Source organism: Talpa europaea (genome assembly GCF_964194135.1).
Source record: "Talpa europaea genome assembly, chromosome: 15".
Lineage (NCBI taxonomy): Eukaryota > Metazoa > Chordata > Mammalia > Eulipotyphla > Talpidae > Talpa > Talpa europaea.
In genome coordinates, this window is record NC_140083.1 from 7,456,482 (window position 1) to 7,470,986 (window position 14,505).

A 14,505-nucleotide genomic window follows, 5' to 3' on the forward strand; every position below is an offset into this window, starting at 1 on the left:
ACCCTCCCCCTCCACCTCTGGCCTGTACCCCAGTTCTTGATGCATAAATAAAATAAATCTTAAAAAAAATGAGATAAATAGGAAGGGCCTGCCCTTTTCTAGAAGTTTCATTTCTTCTTGCCTGCGGTTAAAGTTGCTCTTTCACCCAGCAGCCAGAGGCGGGCTGCGGAAGCAGCGGGTGACTCAGCATAATCTGCCTTCCGTTTGTCCCTCTGAGTCTCCCCTCCCAACCGTGACACAGCAGAAATTCAGCCTCTGGAGGAGAAAGCAGAAATCACAACTCAGCATTCGGCAGGCGCCTGGAAAATCAGTGGTTTGGGCTGCTGGCAGGCGGCCAGGGCTGAGGCTTCCTAGGTTCTAGAGTGGAAAACATAGGTGCAGGCCCCAGCTGAGGGTGAGGGAGCAGGGGAGTGTTTTGCCAGACACAGGTTGCTCCGGGAGACCACACCTGGGTCTCCTCAAGCACAGGGTATCTCAGGTAAACAAAGTTCCACCCACTCCACCCGTAGACCTAAAAGGACACACCTGTGACCCGGCAGGGCTGGCAGAGGGGACCCCAGTGGTGGCGTGAGCCTCAGTGGAGCACAGCCTTCCTCAGCAAGGCAAACAGGCCCAAACATTAAAAACCTCCTCACACTGGACCTCAAAATGTTATAGGACAGGGAGAGGGGCAGCCCAAACCCCGCAAACCTGCCTATTCTAAATGGGTTCTGCCATCCGCCGCATCAACACAAAACATATAAGACTTTAATGGGAAGGAACTTTAATAAAACTAGGAAACAATACAGGTAAGGCAAAGAGGAACCTCCCCCTTTCCTGGGGACCACCCTGTTACAAAAACACCAGAGCTTTCTGGGTGGCAAGATACCCCATAAACCAGGTTGAAATCCCACACAGGCTACGTGTGACAGACGCAGATGTACACTCCAAATGGGGGGCTCTCACACGAAGGGCAGAAGGGGGCACTGATGGGATGTCTTTCCATTCCTATCCCCTTTACTCCTCCTGCTGCCCCCCCATTTTATTTATTTATGCATACAAGAGCTGGGGTACATGCCAGAGGTGGGGGGGCGGTGAGAGGATTCACCAGAGACAGAGTGGGGAATAGAACAGGTGGATCTATTGAAATTTACTGCTGAGGGGAGCATTGGGCGAGACAGGAGAGGTCTGCTGTGCCGTGTGGGTCAGCTCCCTGGCCAGAGATCAAACTCATGCTGCAATGGTTGCCGATAGCTTCATAGTGCGGAGACTCAACCCCTTGCACCACCAGGGAGGCCCTGCTCCCCACCCCTCATTTTGCAGATAAGGCGACAAGGGCAGTACAATCCCATCTCCCCAGGTGCTTGACCCAGTAACTTTGCAGTTACTTGACTCCCCTGCCACATCCACTTCCTCTTCTGAAATGCTTGATAGCCCTGCCTTTAAGATACGTCCTCTGCCACTTCTAGGCCTTCCTGTCCAGGCCCCCAACATCTCTGGCCTGGGTCACTGCAGTGGGTAGGTGGCCTCTGCTCTTGGCCTTCTTGTGTGGGCCTAACCCCAGTGACCACAGAGACCATCCCAGGAAAGCCCAGGTTGCAGGTAAGGTAACTTATCTGCAGTCTGCTCAACATGTGACCCTTGGGGTACACGCCAGCCCTCTGGACCTGGGCCACCTCTCCAGTGCAAGGATCTCACCCACTCGCTCCCCACACCACATGTGTCTGTCTCAGAAATCCCTTGCACCCCCTGAACTAGGGAGGTGTGCATCCTTCTGGGCCTTTGCATCCCTACTGCCCGCCATGTCCTCTGCCCCCTTTCCTGGATATTTGTGTTTCAAGACTCAGCCTTGATACAGAACAGCTGCTTCCACAGAGATCATAAAACATACAGAAGCGATTCCAAAAGAAATTCTTAGTGGCCTCAGGGTAGGCAGAGATTTCTCAACTACAACACATGAAAACACAAACTATAAAAGAAAAAAATCAGTAAAATGGACTTTATTAAAATTAAAAGACATTTTTCTGGTTCATTTGAGAGCAAGATGCAGACATTGTGCCTCTTACCCCCAAATTCTTCACATTTACTCTACCTGGAGTCCAATCCCTTGTACAGCCAGCACAATTATAAACACCAGGACAGCTGACTCGGACACAAACTCACTTCACATGGCTGCCCCCACCCTCCCTCTCAGCCCCCGCAGCCCAGGCCCTGCCTGGCGGCCACCCCTGCTGCTTAACCCTGCAGCCCTTCTGGCCTTGTTTTGGGAAACTTCCCACCAGCTGTCACGCAAAGCCTCCGGGTTGAGCAGACGCCCACCTTCAAGTGGGACCCCCTCCCCCGGTTTTGTGTGTAAAGCGAGGGCCCCCCAGCTCGGGCCCCCCAGCTCGGGCCCCCCAGCTCGGGCCCCCCAGCTCGGCCCCCCAGCTCGGGCCCGGCCTGTCCAGCCTTTGGAAACTATTTGCTCCCTGAGCTGGGAATGCAGAGCGGGTGCGGGGCTGAGGCCAGCGCGGGGAGGCTGGGGGACACGGGAGGACCTGGGGGGGTTGGGGGGGGTCACGGCCAGGAAGGCGAGGGGCGGCTTTCAGGGATGCAGCCTCCGCCCCACGGACGTGCCGGATCGCAGGAGTCGCCGTCTCGCCGCCAGGGCGGGCTGGACTCGGTCCCGAGGGAACGCGGAGCAGCTGCAGCCGTGACTCAGCAAAACAGACCCGGGGGGGGCGTGACTCAGCGAAAACAGACCTCGGCACCGTGACTCAGCAAAAACCGACCTCGGGACCGTGACTCAGCGAAACCGACCTCGCGACCGTGACTCGGCAGAAAGCGCAACGGGGGCGGGGCGGGCCTGCGCTCTGACCGCCCACCCCGGGGCGGGGGCCTCGGAGGCGCGCGGAGCCCGCAGGGCCGGGTACCTGGGCGCAGGGCCTGGCGCGGCTGTCCCGGAGGCCGCTTCCCCCCCGCCCAGTGCGGGGGACATGTGGTGGCTCTCTGGGACCTGCGTTTCCCCATCTTAAAAAACAAGGGATAGAGGGGCCCCCCTCGTGGCGCAAGGGGTTGAGCACCGCTCTGTGAAGCGATCTGCAGCCTCTGCAGCACGAGTTCAATCCCCAGCCTGCCAGGGAGCAACCCACAAGGCGAGGCAGACCTCTCCTGACTCGCCTTGCTCCCCTCAGCGGTGTGTTTCAGTCAGGCTGCCTGTTCTGCTCCCCACTGTCTCTGGTGAATCCTCTCACACACACCCCTGCCCCTCATCTCTGGCATGTACCCCAGCTCTTGTATGCATAAATAAATAAATCTTAAACAACAACAACAACAACAAGGGATAAAAATAATCTCAGTTTTGAGGGGCCTCCTTAGTGGTGCAAGAGGTTAAGACGCAAGCTATGAAGCTGTCCGCAGCCACTGCAGCCCGAGTTCCATTCCCGACCAGAGAGAAACCCACATGGCGCAGCAGACCTCTCCTGTCTGGCCCGCTGCTCCCCTCAGCAGTGTGTTTCAGTCCGCCTGCCTGTTCTGCTCCCCATTCTGTCTCTGGTGAATCCTCTCATCCCCCCCTACCTCTGGCCTGTACCCCAGTTCTTGTATGCATAAGTAAATAAATCTTTAAAAAAAATTAATCGTTGCTTTTTAAAACTTGAAACTTTCCTCACATCTTCGCTAGTAATTCTGACCTTTATCTTGGAAGTGGTTAGTTTGCTTACTTTTGTTTGAGGCAGGAGGAAGGACACGCCCCCCGCCCCCAGCATCCTGCAAGGCTGGAATGAGTTGGGGACCCACCTCCTAAGAAAGGAAGAAAGGACACTGGAGACTCAGGACACCCCACGGAAGGGTTGTAGGTCACAGATCGCTTGATACCATTTGCCCCTGAGCATCTGGCGGGACACCTGGCGTGTGTGTGGCGGGGCTGTGGATGGAACAGGGTTGCGGGACGATGACAAGGAATGGATAAGGGGGGTCGTTGATGCTGGTGTGAAACGTACAGCCCCCCTCCCGGAGCTCAGCCTCAGGACTGAGGAGAGACAGACTGGCTAGAAAGGCCTCTCTGTGGCCCTGTAGGGCTTGGGGTGAAGCTAAAGTAGCCTGAGGGTGTTATGGGCAGCTGTTGAAACCCTCATCCCCAGGGCCTCAGAGTAAGACAGTGTCACAGGGCCTCCCCGGTGGCGCAGCGGTTGAGCGCTGGGTTGCGAAGCTGCCCGCGGCCTCTGCGGCGCCAGTTCGATCCCCGGCTGCTCCATGGCCACTGGAGGAGGGTCCCACATGGCGCGCAGACCTCTCCTGCCGCCCGCTGCTCCCCTCAGCAGTGTGCTTCAGTCCTTCTGCCTGCTCTGCTCCCCGCTCTGGCTCTGGTGAATTCTCTCACCCTCCCGCGCTTCTGACTGTACCCAGTGCATGTATAAACAAACAAATAAATAAATAAATAAAAACATGCTTCTATTAAAAAAAAAAAAAAAAGAACTACTTTAAAAAAAAAAAAAAAAAAAAAAAGACAGTGTCACAGGCCCCAATTCAAAAGAGCGGGTCCTTTGCCCTCTAGGGAAAGAACTCACCAGAAAGCACTAGGTGTAGCTGAACAGGGCAAGGCTTTATTAGACTCACACATGAGGGAACCAGTTCTGGAAAGGAGCATGGCCTGGCTCCTGGAAGGGAGTTAGGGGGGGATATTTATAGGCTGAGTCCAGGAGGGGGTGCGGAGGAGAGCAGCATCACAGCTTGCTTGGGTTTGGACTACGCCCAGGCAAGCAGGGACAGGTCACGTCCGGCTGCTTCTCCCTCCAGGACACTGAGGTAATCACGAGGCGGGACCTATGCTTTCTGTCTCTCGTGGCCCCTCCTGGGCAGTGTGATGTGTTGAATTGTCGGGACGGGCCGCCATCCTGCTGGTTCACAGAGTCTTTTACCCCGGCTGTCTCCTTTGGAGATGGAGCCTTTACAGAGGGGGAGAAGGTAAAACGAGGCCCTGAAGTGGGCCCTGATTCAGTCTGAGGAAGAGGAATGTTGTGCAGACACACAGGGCACCCCACAGAGGAGACTCCAAGGAGATGGGCCTCGGGGAAACCAAACCCTCTCACACTTGGACTCCGGCCTCCAGAACGGTGGCCGCCCCTCCTGTGGTGCCGGGGCCCAGTGCCTGAGCTGACTAACACAGCGTCCTGGCTCCGGCAGTGAGGTCAGGCTCCTCTGAGGACCTTTCCTCCCCTCTCCTCCCTTCCATTTTGAAAGAACTTCAGACCTACCTGGAGAGAAGAGCCCGGTGACGGCCAGCTCACTCTTCCCTGACGCCTCCCGTAGTGAACAGGCCGCGGCTTTGCTGCTCTCTGATTCTCCAGGGCCTGGTCCGTGGGCTCCGTGTGCCATGACCACCCCTCACCCTGAGAGCGAGGCTTCCAGCCGCCTCGCGGCGTCAGCCTGAGGGAAGCGGATGCCATCCCGCAGGTCACGTTCGAGTCCCCGGTGGCCCCCAGAGCAGTTGTTAGGGGCCGACCCCTCCACCCAGCCAAGGCTCATGTCTGTCCAATGTCTTCTTGTCCTTGACGCCAGAAGAATTGCGTTGGGACAGGTCAGTTGTCTGGACAATGCCCACACTCTAGACTTACCTTTACTCACTGTGAGATTCCAGCGAAGTATCTTTGACATGAATGCTCTATGTCAAGGTAAATCTCCTCTTCAGTAAGGGTGGATGGCACCCTAGAACTCAGAGGGGTGGCCCCGTTCTCTCAAGAGAATAAATTGGATTATTTTCAAGTCAATCCTCCTAAGGAAATGGATGCGCAGCTGCAGAAGGTCCTTGGCACATTTCAGTGCCAGATCCTCCACACGCCCTTTTCAGGCCTGCAACCCATGCCACTGGGCAGGGGCAGCGTCCAGCGGCAGATACTTACCAGTAAAGGGGAAGGGGACCCGTGGACATGAACCTTAAAAATCCTAGACACCCCGGGGCCTGCCTGGCTTTCAGTCCTGTCAATAACAAGCCCTGTGACCTGGGCAGGGCCTGTGGGCCTCAGCTTTCGCCTCAGGGCCTGAGGCGAATCATAGCACCTACCTCCTAGGCTTGTGTGAAATGAAACGAGGTCCACTCTTCGGCACCTGCCTGGCTCCTTGTAATTGCTCAATAAAAAGTAATTGTGGGGAGTATGTTTTTATAGGGCTGATTATTGACAAATGAAACACCCTGGCCCTGCTGTCTGCCCTGACACTCCCTGACCTGAGCGAGGCCTGCGTGAAGCAGAGGCGGGAGAAGTGGAGACAGGGGGGCAGCTTGCACTGAGGAGCCCCGCGCACAGGAGGAAAGACCTGCTGGATTCTCAGGGACCCGCAGACACTGGGCTGGACTCCACCAGGTGCTGTCCATGCCGTGCCAGAGCGGGTGGGTCTGAGGAGTTAGTTGGCTGCTTTCCTCTTGAAGCAAGGTCTCCCCGCCCTCCGCCCCTCCAGGCCATCTCAGAATTCCCTGGTGAATGATGTACTCCCAGGAGGCCACGTGCTTGCTGGCCAGCCAGCAACTCCATGGTGGACAGGGTCTTGCTTCAGGCCTGGATGCTCCAGAGCCAGCATGAGGCCCTTCCGGGTGCTCCCCTCAGGCTTGGGAAGGGCAGTATTCCAGGCGAGGGCTTCTCCACCACCTCGTCACTGTGCCTCCCCCATGGCCTGCCATGGACACTGGCATGAGCAAGAAGAGCTCACTAGCGGGGGTGCAGGCTCAGCGAGGAGCCGGAGTTAACCACCCGAACTGCTTACTAGAGAGTTGCTAAGAGAGGAGCTCTCGCTGCTCTCATCATGGGTGGGAGCACAGGGGCAGGGGCTGCCATGAGCTAGGGGGGAGAGTTATGGGTGCTCAGTGTTGGGGGTAGTAACAGGCAGCTGTAGAGGTTTAAAGCTATACCCCTAAATCACAGTGCTTTACATTCACGTTACCTCGACAAAAAGAATTCAAAATCAAAATATAGCTCTCATCCAAGAAAACAACATGTGCCCCTGTGGGAGGTGGCAGATGCACTAAACGCAGGGCAGTGGTCATTTCACCAGCCGGCCGTGGCACCTTCCACGTGTGCACAGGTGTGTGACCACGGTGCAATATGGGAGAAAACAACAAAACGATGCTTCTCTGTTGGGCGGCTGCAGGGCCATCACCTGCTCTCCGTCCTCTCTGCTTCCCTTTCTCCCCTCCCCGCAGGCAGGAGCTCCCCACAAGCCTTTCAACTTGCAAATCTGACCAGCGAAACAGCCCAGCCCCCAGCCACTGGTCCCCAAACACCCCAGGAGGGGGACCTCAATTCCGCCTTCCATAGGGATGCCGGGTTTTACAGATGGAGAAGCAGGTTCGCAGAGCCGGGGAGGAGAGACTGGGGCAGGATGAAACCAGGCGTGACAGGGCTGGTGGGAGGGTGAGGACAGGCTCATCTGTCTGTGCCCCTGGAGAGGGGCACCTCTGTGGTTGAACAGAGACACATGGTATTCGGGGGAGAAGGGGACTCCCTTCCCCGCACAGGGGAGCCCACCTAACACCCACTTGCAGAGCCACACCAGAGGTTCTTTGGAGGATTCGAGGGGGTGCTGGACGTCCCCCTGAGGTTCTAGTCCTCCTGCCCCCAGATGAGTGACTTACTGGGAGAGCTGCTTGTCCTACTACCAACCACTCTGGGCTGCTCTGTGACGCAGGCGTGCTGGGATCCACGAAAAACAGGGCTGGGTCCTCCTGCAGGCTGGTGCGTGAGAGCAGCAGGTGGGGTGGGGATGGTGGCCAGTAGGCCACGTGCCTCGTCTGGCCAGGCAGCTGGGACTCAGATTCAGCCAGCTCTTGCCAAGGGAGACATCCTCTTTTTGTTTGTTTTTACGAGAAAGAGAAACAAGATATTTCTTGCTCTTTTCAAACGGGTAGTAGGCCGGGAGCAGGGAGGAGCACAGAGACTGAGCCCCGCGGCGATCAGAGGCAGGACTGGTGGCTGCAAAGACTGAGCCCAGATATCTGAGCTGGGGAGACAAGATGGAATGAAAGTAAATCTGGATCCAAGAGGGTGCGGAGGACTGAGAGTTTGCTTCACCTGTCAATTTGATTTTTTTAAGTACCTGTAACAGTTATTTAAAAAGTGCTCAAAGCCTAAATCTTTAAAAAAATAAAAAATAAAAAAAGGGCCTCCCTGGTGGCACAAGGGATTAAGCACCACGCTATGAAACAATCTGCAGCCTCTGCAGCACGAGTTCAATCCCCGGCCAGCCAGGGAGCAACCCACATGGCGCAGCAGACCTCTCCTGACTCACCCGCTGCTCCCCTCAGCAGTGTCTTCGATCCATCTGCCTGTTCTGCTCCCCACTCTGTCTCTGGTGAATCCTCTCACCCTCTGCCTCTCTGGCCTGTACCCCAGCTCTTGTATGCATAAATAAATAAATCTTTAAAAAAATTTTTTAAAAGTGCTCAAAACCACATAAGCTTGTGGGTCGTGTAGCCCAGAAACGGTACTTTCTTTTTATTATTTATTTATTTTTTTAAGAATTTTTTCATTCTTTTTTTTTTTAAGATTTATTTATTTATACAAGAACTGGGAACAGGTCAGAGGCACGGGAGGGTGAGAGGATTCACCAGAGACAGAGCGGGGAGCAGAACAGGCAGATGGATCGAAGACACTGCTGAGGGGAGCAGTGGGCGAGACAGGAGAGGTCTGCTGTGCCATGTGGGTATCTCCCTGGCGGGCCAGGGTGGGGGGATCAAATCCGCGTTGCAGAGGCTGTGGACAGCTTCACAGCACAGCACTCAACCTGCTGCGCCACCAGGGAGGCCCATGGTACTTTCTTTTGAAATGTGATAAATTATCTATATAACATAAATGGCCGCTTTAACCATTTTTAAGTATCCTGCTTAGTGTCATTAGCTACATTCAGACTGTTGTACAACCATCACTACCATCCACCTCCAGAACTTTCCATTTCCCAATGGAAACTATTAAACAACATGCCAGTTACATTTTACAGCTTCTTGATGGGTCAGCGTTGGGGTGCTGGCCACTGTCTATGACTGTACTATTCTCTTTTGGGGAGGTGGCAGTTTCGAATGCTGCCTTTATCGGTAAGATTCTATGAAAGAGGGCCTCCCGGTGGCGCAGCAGTTGAGCACTGGGTTGCGAAGCTGCCCGCGGCCTCTGTGGCGCCGGTTCGATCCCCGGCTGCTCCCCGGCCACAGGAGGAGGGTCCCGCATGGCGCGCAGACCTCTCCTGCCGCCCGCTGCTCCCCTCAGCAGTGCACTTCGGTCCTTCTGCCTGCTCTGCTCCCCGCTCTAGCTCTGGTGGATTTTCTCACTCTCCCGCGCTTCTGACTGTGCCCAGTGCTTGTATAAACCAAACAAACAAACAAACAAATAAATAAATAAAACATGCCTCTATTAAAAAAAAAAAAAAGATTCTATGAAAGAATTCCGTTTAAGGTCTAGAGTAAAAATACAAAGTCCCAGGGCACCCAAGCCTCACGCAGGCCTCTGCAGGTTTTGGTGCAGGAATGAGCTGATCAGGACCCCACAGGAGTCGCTGCAGGGGAGCAGGTGGGGGTGATATTACTGCATCACCAGCAACGGGTCTATTGTCCCCCCGCGCACTGACGAGGCAGAGAAGTATATAACGCATTTGAAGATCATTTCAACAGAAGCACTTTTTGCTTTGTTTTTTAATTCCTTAGGCGAGGAAGCATCTACTAAGCAACGCAGCTACTCACAAGTCTACGTACGATCTGACATTCCTAAAATAATTCCAAACAGAGTTGTCTCTGGATTGGGGACTTTCTCTCCTGGCCTTCACCAGGTTTCTGTGGGATGGTGGGACAGAACGCCTCCCCGTGCTAACTGAGACGGGAGGCTTTGCTGTGGCTTCTTGTGTGTCCCAGGGGACATGATTTGACCTGCAGTGTACCTGTATGAAAACAAGTTGTCTGTGACTGAAGCTCCATGATGCATCACTCAGCCCCGAGTCTCGTCAGGCCAGTCTGGGTCCGGCTCCCAGACGACGGCTAGCCCATTCCTATTCCTGCCCATGCCGTCACCTTCCAGAAATGTCTGATAGCCCCCTACCTGTCCATAGATGGGCTGATTTGGAGTGTATGGTAAACAGCCCCCCCACCTTCCCTTGATGAAAGACCCCCAATTTGTCCAGAACACAAATGGTAACATATTCAGGGAAGGTGGGCCCAGCGCCAGGGCATGAATCATGGTTGGTCTAAGGCGTGGACTCCAAGTCATTTTGTGGATATTCATTCTTCTCTGACTATGCAATCTCAGAGGTGAATTCTTCCGTGGGTGAGTTACCTGGTCAGGAGGTTGGGAGTGGCCTGTCTGAGCTGAGGCCTGAGGGTGAGGGAGTAGGGAGTAGGGCAGTTCTACCCACAACAGCATGTACAAAGGTCCTGTGATCAGCATGAGGAACCTTTGTGGTGTGCAAGCCAGCTGATGTGTGTAGAGTACAGAGCATCTGGAGAATGTGGCAGGGTCCAGACCCCAGGAGCCTTGGAGGCCAGATCAAGGGGTGGATTTTTTTTTTTAAAGATGTATTTATACAAGAACTGGGGTACACAGATCAGAGGCTCAGGAGGGTGAGAGAATTCACCAGAGACAGAGTGGGGAACAGAACAGGCAGATGGAGTGAAGACACTGCTGAGGGAAGCAGCGGGCGAGACAGGAGAGGTCTGCCGCGCGCCAAGTGGGAATCTCCCCGGCTGGCCGGGAATTGAACCCGCGCTGCAGAGGCCACGGACAGCTTCACAGCGTGGCGCTCAACCTGCTGCGTCACCAGGGAGGCCCCCAAGGGGTGGCTCTTTAACTGTAGAGCAAGTGAGAGGTTTCAGGGTATGTGTTGAGGTTATGGGGGTATGAATGTTGTAAAACATGGCCAGCTTAACCTTTAGGAATTTATTCTGGCTGTGAGTGAAGGAAATTATAGGGAGGGCAGAGCTGATGCCCTAATCCCCTAACTTCATGTCCAGTAAAGGTCCGGGTCCTCCTGAAGCTACCTGAGGTTCTTGGGCCTTGGCCTCTGCGCCTTGCCTTCCTGAGCGGTTTCTATGCGCCACCGCGCTGGCTCAAGCGTGATCTTCACCCCTTCTCGATCTCCACAAAATCCTACTCTTGACAATACTTGTGAACAGAGCATTTACTGAAGATCTCGGGGTCACACACGGATAGGGACTGTAGGTCTTGGACAAAGGAGGAAGGGAGGCCTCTGCAACAACGCCAGCTGGGAACCCCGGATGGCCTCGTGCCCAGAAGGGAAACTAGATTATCACCTGATTCCATTCACAAAAGTAATTCAAAATGGATGAAAGACATGTAAAGTCTGAAACCCTAGGGCACGTGAAAGCAAGGACTGGTGACACAGCCCTGGACATCAGCTGCAGGGGGCATTTGGGGACGCAGTTCCCTTGGCAAGGGGAAAAAAAGTAAAAGTGACAGGACAATGTCCAACAAAGAGGCTTTTGTTCTAAAGAAACCGCTACAAAAACAAAGAGGCCACCTGCAGACGGAGGAGCTGTTGACACGTCACACTTCCAACATTACCCATTGCACGTGAGTTTCTAGACCACAGAAGGAACTCACACAACGCAACACCACCGCCACACAACTGAAAAAATGGGCAAAAGACCGAAAGGGACACTTCTCCAAAGAAGACATTCAGATGGCTGATGAGAAAAATGCTCAACACCACTTAACAGAAGGGAGATGCAAATGGAAAATCACAACGCGAGACCCCCCACCCCGGTGAGAATGGTGCATGTCGAAGAGACCAGGCATGATAGATGTTGGGGGGGATGTGGAGAAAGGACCTGTCGTTCACTGCTGGGAATGTCATCAGGTGCAGCCTCTGTGGAAGGTGTGGAGAGTCCTTAAAACAATAATTTTAGAATAATACCATGTGAGGGGCCTCCTGGTGGCCTAGGGGTTAAGTCTCAGCACTACCACTGTGACAGCCTGAGTTCGATCCCTGGCCAGGGAGCAGCCCACATGGCGCAGCAGACCTCTCCTGCCTCCCCGCTGCTCCCCTCAGCGGTGTATTTCAGCAGATCCGCCTGTTCTGCTCCCCGCTCTGTCTCTGGTGAATCCTCTCACACCCCCACACCCCCGCACCTCTGGCCTGTACCCCAGTTCTTGTGTGTATAAATAAATAAATGTTTAAAAAGAAAAAAGAAAGGACGGCTGGAGTGGCAGAGTGTTGAGGCAGGAAGGGCAGCTGGTGGGCAGCCCCGTGGGGAGTGCAAGGGCAGCGAGATGGTGGAGGCCCAGCACGCACTGGCAGTTCTCAACCTGGAGGTGTCTGACCATCCCAACTTCATCCCCAAACTCTACTGCAACGTGGGAGGAAGATATTTATCCTCAGCCAGTGGACAGTGGCCGGGATTCCTGGTGGGTGGAACTGGGGAGGGAGGGTGAAGAGAGGGGATGGGCCTCTCGCCAGAAGCTGGGGGTCTAAAAGCCAAGATCCCGTATGCAGGTGCAGTGGGAGCCGGCTTGAGAGTGGGGGTACCCACTGTAATGCTGAGTTCACAGAGCCGAGGTAGGGGGCAGGGATGCAGTATGCGGGTTCAGCACCCAACCCCGGGTGTGTGATAGAGGGCAGCCCCGGAGGAGCCCCGCCGGAGTGCGCTGCAGCCTGGCAGGCAGTGACACAGCTGTCCTCAGCTCCCGCCCTTTAGGGTTGGGGTTCTGCCTCCAGCACTGGGAGGCCCAGCGGGCTGGACAGGCGGGCACTAGTTCCTAGAGGAGGCTGCCTGCAGCCAATAGGGCTGGGATGAGGCACTGGACCCCCATGGGGTGCTGGAGCGAGTCTGATGACGATGCACACAGGGAAAGTGCCAACTCCTTATGGCACAGCAGCAGGTGGTATGGACAGGAAAGGAAAACAAACAAAAAAACTACCAAATCCAGGGCCCTGGGGAAAACCAAGAGCAGGTGGAGGTGCCCAAGGGGTTTCCGCAGAGGAAGGGACTCCCTGCACCTGCGGCCCGTTGGGCAGGTTCCGTGGAAGCCTGGGTGCTCGGCTGGGTTCTGCCAGATTTGCTGTGTGGTTTTGGCCAAGTCTGCACCACTCTGGGCCCCAGGAGGAACCATGACCTGACGCAGCCTGCCTCCCCCGTGGGAGCCGGGAAGCTTCTGCCCACAAGATGAGGCTGTCAAGCCCCCAGCTAAGGGCCACAAACACACCCTGGCCTGTGCCAGAGCATGCACCGTGCACACACACACACACACTCACAGATACAGACACACACACGCACACACACTCACAGACGCAGTGACTTTTCTGGCCCTGAGGCTTAGAGCCTCAACCCCAGGATAAAACACACCTCACCAACCCCCACAAGGGACACTTTTGCCCAGAAAAGAGGGCTCCGCGGGTCTGTGTCCTTCCTGCTGTGTGGCGGTGGATGGGCTGGTGACCTCTCTGGGCCTCACCGCGCTCCTCCATAAAATGGAGATTCCTTTTCTTTCCCTCCGAGAGAGCAGGGCAGGCTCCCCGCAGCCGCCCTGCTCCTCAGGGGCCTCCTGCTTCCTCCTTCCCAGGGAGCCGGGCAGGGCCGGTGGGTCCCGGCGCCAGGACGTCATGTTCCCGTTGGGGTTTCGCTTCCTCCGGGCCCAGCCCTCGGGGTCCCCCGCACCCGGCCCGCGGGTCTGGAGCGGCGGCGCCCGCAGGCCGATCCCCGCCGTTACCGGCTTTTCCTCCCCGGTGCGGGGAGAGGCTGGGGACGCAGGCCCGTCACCCCCGAACCCCCAGACCACGCGTCTCTGCCGCCGCCCGGCCCCCGCCGCGCGACCCGGGGTGCGCGGGGCGGAGCCGCCGGAGCGGGCGCTCTGGACGCCCCACGGGACGGGCTTCGGGGGGCGCTCGGCTGTCGCCCCCACACCGGACCGGCTCCTCGTCCTCCCCTGGGTCCCGGCAGCGGCCGGCACGGGCGGGGCGGGCCCGGGGCCCGCGAGGGGAGGCGAGGGGAGGCCCCGGCCGCGGCCGTCGGAAGGCGGGAACCCGGGCCCGGGCCGGGGGCCGGGGGCGCCCACGGGCGGCGGGAACCCGGGTCGGGGGTCGGGGGCCGGGGGCGCCCACGGGCGGCGGGAGGCGGGAACCCGGGTCGGGGGTCGGGGGCCGGGGGCGCCCACGGGCGGCGGGAGGCGGGAACCCGGGTCGGGGGCCGGGGGCGCCCACGGGCGGCGGGAGGCGGGAACCCGGGTCGGGGGTCGGGGGCCGGGGGCGCCCACGGGCGGCGGGAGGCGGGAACCCGGGTCGGGGGCCGGGGGCGCCCACGGGCGGCGGGAGGCGGGAACCCGGGCCCGGGCCGGGGGCCGGGGGCGCCCACGGGCGGCGGGAGGCGGCCCCGGGGAGGCGCGGGCGTCCCGGCGCTGGGCGTGACCGGTACCCGCCGTCCACACGGGGCCGAGCGAGGCGCGCGCGGGGCGGCGCCGGGAGGTGGGGGCGGGCCCCGGGCGGGGCGCCGGGTTTGGGGGCGCGCCGGGTTTGGGGGCGCGCCGCGGCTGGGGGGAGGGCGCGGAAGGGCCGCGGCGAGACGGG